Raw genomic sequence first — 6585 nt, forward strand, 5'->3', positions numbered from 1 at the left:
TTATACTACTGCTGCTGGTATGGAGGATGTATACCTGCCACCACATGGGAAGCTGAACTGGATGTCTCTTGCAGTTGAGGACAAGCATCCATGTAATAATCACCTGAGCATATACCACATGCCTGTGGCGCTGCCTGTCCCATTGCTAGTTGCCTCACCAATGAAGTTAACTCCATAAGCTTATTTTCTAGCCTCTGATTATCGACTGCAGTCACATTGCTAGTTGTTGTTTCATGTACAGATCTCACACTCCTAGAACTGAACTGCTATAAATTCTTTGCCATATTGGAAATCAAATACCTTGCAGCTACAGGGGTCTTGTCCATCAAGGCTCCTCCACTGGCTGCATCAATCATGCTCCTCTCCATAGGAAGTAAACCTTTATTAAAATACTGGATCAACAACTACTCATTGATTTGGTAATTCGGACAGGTTGTACAAAGTCTATTAAACCTCTCCCAATACTCATACAAGGTCTTTCCTTGTAGTTGCCTGATCCCACTTATTTCTTTTCTGATTGCTGCGGTTCTGGAGGTAGGAAATAACTTCTCTAAGAATCTCCTCTTCATGTCATTCCAGGTAGTAATTGGTGTTGGCTGCAAGTAAAGCCAATCCTTGGCCATGTCACACAGTGAGAATGGAAATGGCTTCATCTTCACAAAGTCTTTAGGCACATCTATTGGTCGCATGGTAGAGCAAACTACATGGAACTCCATCAAGTGTTTATGCGGATCTTTTCCTGCCAGTCCATGAAATTTGGGCAACAAATGTATCAATCCATACTTCAATTCATAGTTGGCTACACCTTCTTGTAACTGAGGCACTTGGATGCAAAGTGGCTAGTGGCCAACATCAGGGGCAGCCAGCTTCTTCAATGTTCTCTCTTGGTTGTTTACAACATCTATCTTGTACTGTGTTCTCTTTGTAATCTCTGAAGTTGTGAACGTGTCCTCTCAATCTCAAGATCTAATGGATATAATGCTCCTACTCTAGACCTGGTGATGCACGGTTAAAGTCACCAAGAACATCCTGCACTTAACAAACACTTACTGAGTGAATAGTGTTAGTTTACAAAGCAAGTACCATGAAAATGTGAGATATGGATGAAGTGAAGTCTTGATAAATCTCTTTTTGGTATAAAAAAACACTACAAAATATTTCAGAATTTTTTGAAATGCACAACCATATGAACTAGGCCTAAACTTATGAAAAATAGGTCAATAAATGGCAGAAAATAAATTTTTTTTTTTAGAAAACAGACAATTTTTAAAAATTTAGGAAACCTTGACTCACAAAGCTAATAATAGTGGATAGGAAATTTTTTTCTACCCCAAATGCATATGCAATAAAGCCAATTCTGAGTTTGCTAGCCAAAGTTATGCCTGTTTTAAGTTTCCACAACTATTTCTTTGCTACTTACTTGTATATTTTTTTTCTACGACTATTTTTGCAAATCTGCCAACTCTACTATCTAAGAGACACTAAAAGAAATGTGGACACAAAAATTCAACTTAAAATTCAATCTCTAACTATTTTATTTAATTTTTCTAAAATCGAGTAATAGTAACCTATAGTAGCGACCACTTTTAAGACCAAATACTCTGCTTTTCACGCCTACTACTCCTCTGTTTTGAGCGTGCAATTGTTCTCTAATTTTATCAACAATGCAGGATACCACACGCACAAACAAATCACATCGAAAGCAACACAGATGCATAAACGCACAAACGCAAATGAACTACATAGAAAATTAAATAAAACAGTTAGTGCACATAGTAAAATCAAAACAAAATGACTTGTATCCCTGGCAACGGCGCCATTTTGACAACCACGTCGTAATGGTTTCAAACAACACTAGATTACTCCAATAATTTTGCAAAATAGGGGGCAAACCTAGGTCATACATTATTTCATTCTATTTTCAATTTTTAAACATGCAACAATGGTTAGATTGAGAGGTAATTTTTAAGAAATTAAACAGAAATGTAAATTGGCAACAAAGAATTAAATTAAACCCAAAAAAATTCAAAAATTAATTACCCCAAAATTAAATAAAGAATGAAAGCAATTAAAATGAAAGTCAAAACGGTTTTAAAAATGAAAACATATCTACAAACGACAATGGATTTAAAAACAAAAACGAATTTTAAAAGAAAAAATGAAAAATAATTTAACCCAGAAAAATAAAAATGAATTGAAAATGAAACAAAACGAATTGGAAAACAAAAACAAAATATGAATTGGAAGCAAAACCCAAAAAATTGAAAAACAAATGCAGATTGAAATGAATAAATGTTTGGAGGGCAAGTGTACCCATCGAGAAGTAATAAAGGGTTCTTAAATTAAGTTCCCAAAATATCGTCCCACAAGGATTGTTTTCCAATTACTAAGAATTTCCTAATTCAATTGTTTAAGCCTCAAAGATACGAGATTAATTAAAAACAAGAATTTATAAAATCAATTATAAAACTAAGAGTAAGGAATACAATGCACGTCTTGGTTAAACTTATCAGAGAGGAACCTAGGGCATATGGGTTTTCTCATTCAATCCTTTATGTTATTTTTCTATTTAACTCTAAATCCGATTTCCTTGTAATTACCAATCATTCATACGAATACTATCAATACCCAATGGTCATGCAATATTAATATTCTTTTCTCTAAATTAATATCTCCAATGGTCATGCAAGACATCAATTTGAGAAAGCTTAAGGAACCTATGAACTTGTTAATTTAATAACGATTAGAAGAGAAAGATTGATTTGGTCTACCTACTCCTTTGTCTTGTTTTACCCTATAGATCTATTAATTAACTGAGGTACAGTCGCTTGACGATCTAATCACAAAACGGAAATCAAATTTAAATTCAAATATCAAAATTCCATAAATTCATAAACAATAATTCCAATAGCCCTAGCTATGGACTTAGTTACTCATGCTAAAGAAAAGAACTAAAACAATCATAAACAAAGCCATAATCAAAAGAAATAGCAAACTAGAGTGTGAGATGTGTTCCTGGTCTTCAAGTACGATCACTCGAAGCTCCAAGTCCCGCCAAGCATGTGCCAAGGATCCCGTGCAAGAGAGATGAGATCAAATGTATTCCAGAGCCAAAGCCAAGATGTCAAAACGGTGTTCCTAATGGTGCCTCGGGTCTTCCTTTTAATAGGGTTTGAAAACCCTAAAACTCTTAATAATTGGGCTTCCCGCAGATGAGCACGGCCGTGCAAGGCCTTAAGCATGATCGTGCATGGCTCGAAGCACCTCGTGCTTATTAAATGGGTCTGCGCATGCTAACCGCTGCGAAGCTCTAATCTTCCATCAATTTGGGCTTAGAATGCACCCAAAATCCACTTACGGCCTCTTTATACCAAACTGCACAATTAATATATAAATTAGTGTAAAACCCAAATAAAATAAATGTCAAATATGAACATATGGGCTATAAAAGAAGGCTTAATTATAGACTTATCAACTCCCCCATACTTATCTGTTTGCTTGTCCTCAAGCAAAGTGCTGGTAACATAATAACTTAAAACACATTACCACACAAGGAACCCGAGATGAGGAGATAAAGAGAGCAGCAAGAGTAATATCACTGAGCATAAGCAATCAAAAGGATTCCCAATTAGAATCTTATATTTCCATACTTTTCACTCAAACATCAAACTGAGATACTCTACTTTCCTCTCTCACTAAGGGACAAAATAAGACATCATTCAGTTCTCTTAAAAAGAAGTGTACTGATGAATCCATATTTTACTAGTATTTTACAATAGTTTTTAGTACAATTAATAAAGAAAACATGCTAGAAATAGTAGAAAATCCTTAAAAAAATAAAATGTTGTATGTCACTTTTAAACATAGTTATTTTAAAATTCATTGATTTTCTATGTAAAAAGTGACATTTCAAGTATGCTTTTGTAGGGAATTCTGAGCTAAGTTCATGAGGATTGGATGATCAAAGGAAAAATAGAAAAAAAGTAGCAAAATTGGAGGAAAGAAGTTGATAATTAAGAACAGCCTCTGAGTGATCACTCTCGCTGGTGAAAGTGATCACTCCAGAACCATAAAATGGAGAAGAGCTTCTGCGTAATCACTGTTGCTGACAAAAGTGATCGTTCCAGAGAGGTTGCAATGAGAAGAGCTTCTGCGTAATCACTTTTTCTGGAAAAAGTGAGCGTTCCAGAGAGTCCTCCAAGAAGAGTTGTTGTGCGTGTTCACTATTATCCACAAAAGTGAACATGCGCAAGAAGGTAGCCTCTATGTGTTCACTATTTCTAGCAGAAGTGAACACGTGCATGACATTAGTAAGGGAAGCTTCTGCGTGGCTACGATTTTCAACAAAAGTGAACACTTTGAAGTGCGCGTGGCTACTATCACCCGCAAAAGTGAACACGCGCAAGTGAAAATGAAGAATTAGCCTCTGCGTGATTACTATTGCTGGAAAAAGTGATCACGCCAGCAGAGCGAGAATTCTATAAAAGGCAGTTAGCTCAGGAATTTAGAGAGTTTTTGTTCATTTTTTATTTTCCATTTGTTTTTGTTATTGAGAGAGTCAGAGAGGGAGATTGAGGACAAATACCAAGCTTCATTTCTTGAGGGATCAAATTGGAGATTGGCTTGAAGATGTTTCTTCTTTGTTCATTCTCTTCTTCTCTTCTCTTTTTGTAATGTTTGCTTAAACTCTTTGTGGTTAGGAACTGTGAATCTGAAATGAAAATGTTGAATTGATTTTGGATCTGAACTTTGAGTTTTGGATTGGATTGAGTGATTGATTCTGCTGTTAAAATAGTGATTGAGTGAAAATTTGATCAACTAATCATAGAGGAACTCTTATCAATGGGAATTGAATTTATTTCTCAGATCTGAATTAATTGCCAAGGTTATTGGTTTCTTAGGGATAAGATATCTTAATCTTGCAATCTTTTGGTTTCTCAAACTTAATGCAACATTTGATTGGATTAGATCTAAAGGATTAGAGTGATTTGATTATATGTTAGATTCATTGAGGCAAAGGATTATCCTTTGATTAATATAACATGAAACTGATTGTCATTCCATCTAAATGCTTGAAAGTTCAGAACTTTATTGATTCAATGTTGAAGTTTTGGTGAAACAATTTCCTAACTACTCTTTCTACATCTGTTTACTATATACTTTTGTACTAACTGTTCTGTTTTACTTTCTAAGTTCGTTTTTGATACATTCATACCAAATCCATCTGAAATTTGTAAAGCTCAACTAATTGTGATCTTGTGAAGTGGTAATTGAGAACTTTATTCCCTAAGGACGATACTTAGAACTCAATTTGATTCTAAGATTTTTTATAACTTGCTACAACAACACTAGTACACTTACTAGTCAGTTTACTTTCAGTACAACAGCAGTTGTAAGAGTAACAAGTTTTTGGTGCCGTTGCCGGGGAATAATTTGTTTCAATATCATTAGTATCAGGAAAATAACTAGATTGAGCATTTGTTTCTTTAAATTTTCTGCAAATATTACATTACATGTGCAGTTTTCTATTTTCATTATACTATATCTGTGTTTAGTTGTATATGCGTGGCAAAAACAAAAATAAATCTACTCTTGTCTTTAATCCTGACATTGATAGAACTCTTAGGAGATTAAGAAAAGAGACTAGAGTAGAGAGATCTTTAGGAAGTGACAGTGATCTAGAGGTTATACATTCTCTAGAATTTCAAGTCACTCCTTTTGCAAATAGGAAACATTCACCTTTTAGACAACCAACTACAAAAGTTGAAATGGCAGAACAACATAGAATGAGAACACTAGGAGATTATGCAATTCCAGATATGCAAGGCTATAATTCTTCAATTGTTAGACCAACCATTCAAGCATATCATTTTGAGATAAAACCAGCCTTACTTCACCTAGTGCAGCAGGACCAATTTTCTGGTAGAATTTATGATGATCCTAATCTGCATATTTCTAATTTTCTACAGTTGTGTGATACTATAAAGATGAATGGAGTAAGTGAAGATGCTATAAGACTGAGGCTATTTCCATTTTCTTTAAGAGACAAAGTCAAATGTTGGTTACAAGCACAGCCTCAAGGAAGTATCACCACATGGACTGAACTTGTGAAAAAATTTCTAACAAAATATTTTCCTCCCTCAAAAGCTGCTAAGCTGAGAGGAGAAATAACATCTTTTGTGTAGCAGGAAGGAGAATCACTTTATGAAGCATGGAAAAGATATAAAGAGTTGCTGAGAAGATGTCCACATCATTGTATTCCAGCAAGTTCTATATTTGGGAAGATCCTTATCTATTCAAAATTGGAGTAGATGGCATTTTGAGAAGATGTATTCCACAGAAAGAACAAGCTGATATCTTGTGGCATTGCCACAATTCAGATTATGGAGGCCATCATGGTGGATCAAGAACAGCTGCCAAAGTATTACAAGCTGGATTTTTCTGGCCTACATTATTCAGAGATGCAAAAATTTATGTAGAAAACTGTGATAAATGCCAAAGAGTTGGTAACATTTCCAGAAGACATGAGATGCCTTTGAACAATATCTTGGAGGTGGAACTGTTTGATGTATGGGGAATAGACTT

The 6585-nt window shown here is 34.9% G+C and overlaps 1 non-coding gene across 1 annotated transcript; it reads right to left on the reverse strand.

Moving 5' to 3' along the window:
- Positions 1-6152: 6152 nt before the first annotated feature.
- Positions 6153-6259, reverse strand: LOC113873917. Its single transcript, XR_003505983.1, has one exon. It is a non-coding gene; the product is annotated as a small nucleolar RNA R71 (small nucleolar RNA).
- Positions 6260-6585: the final 326 nt, after the last annotated feature.

The sequence above is a fragment of the Abrus precatorius genome, unplaced genomic scaffold (assembly GCF_003935025.1).
Source record: "Abrus precatorius isolate BTA unplaced genomic scaffold, Abrus_2018 Scaffold7, whole genome shotgun sequence".
NCBI classification, from domain to species: Eukaryota; Viridiplantae; Streptophyta; class Magnoliopsida; order Fabales; family Fabaceae; genus Abrus; species Abrus precatorius.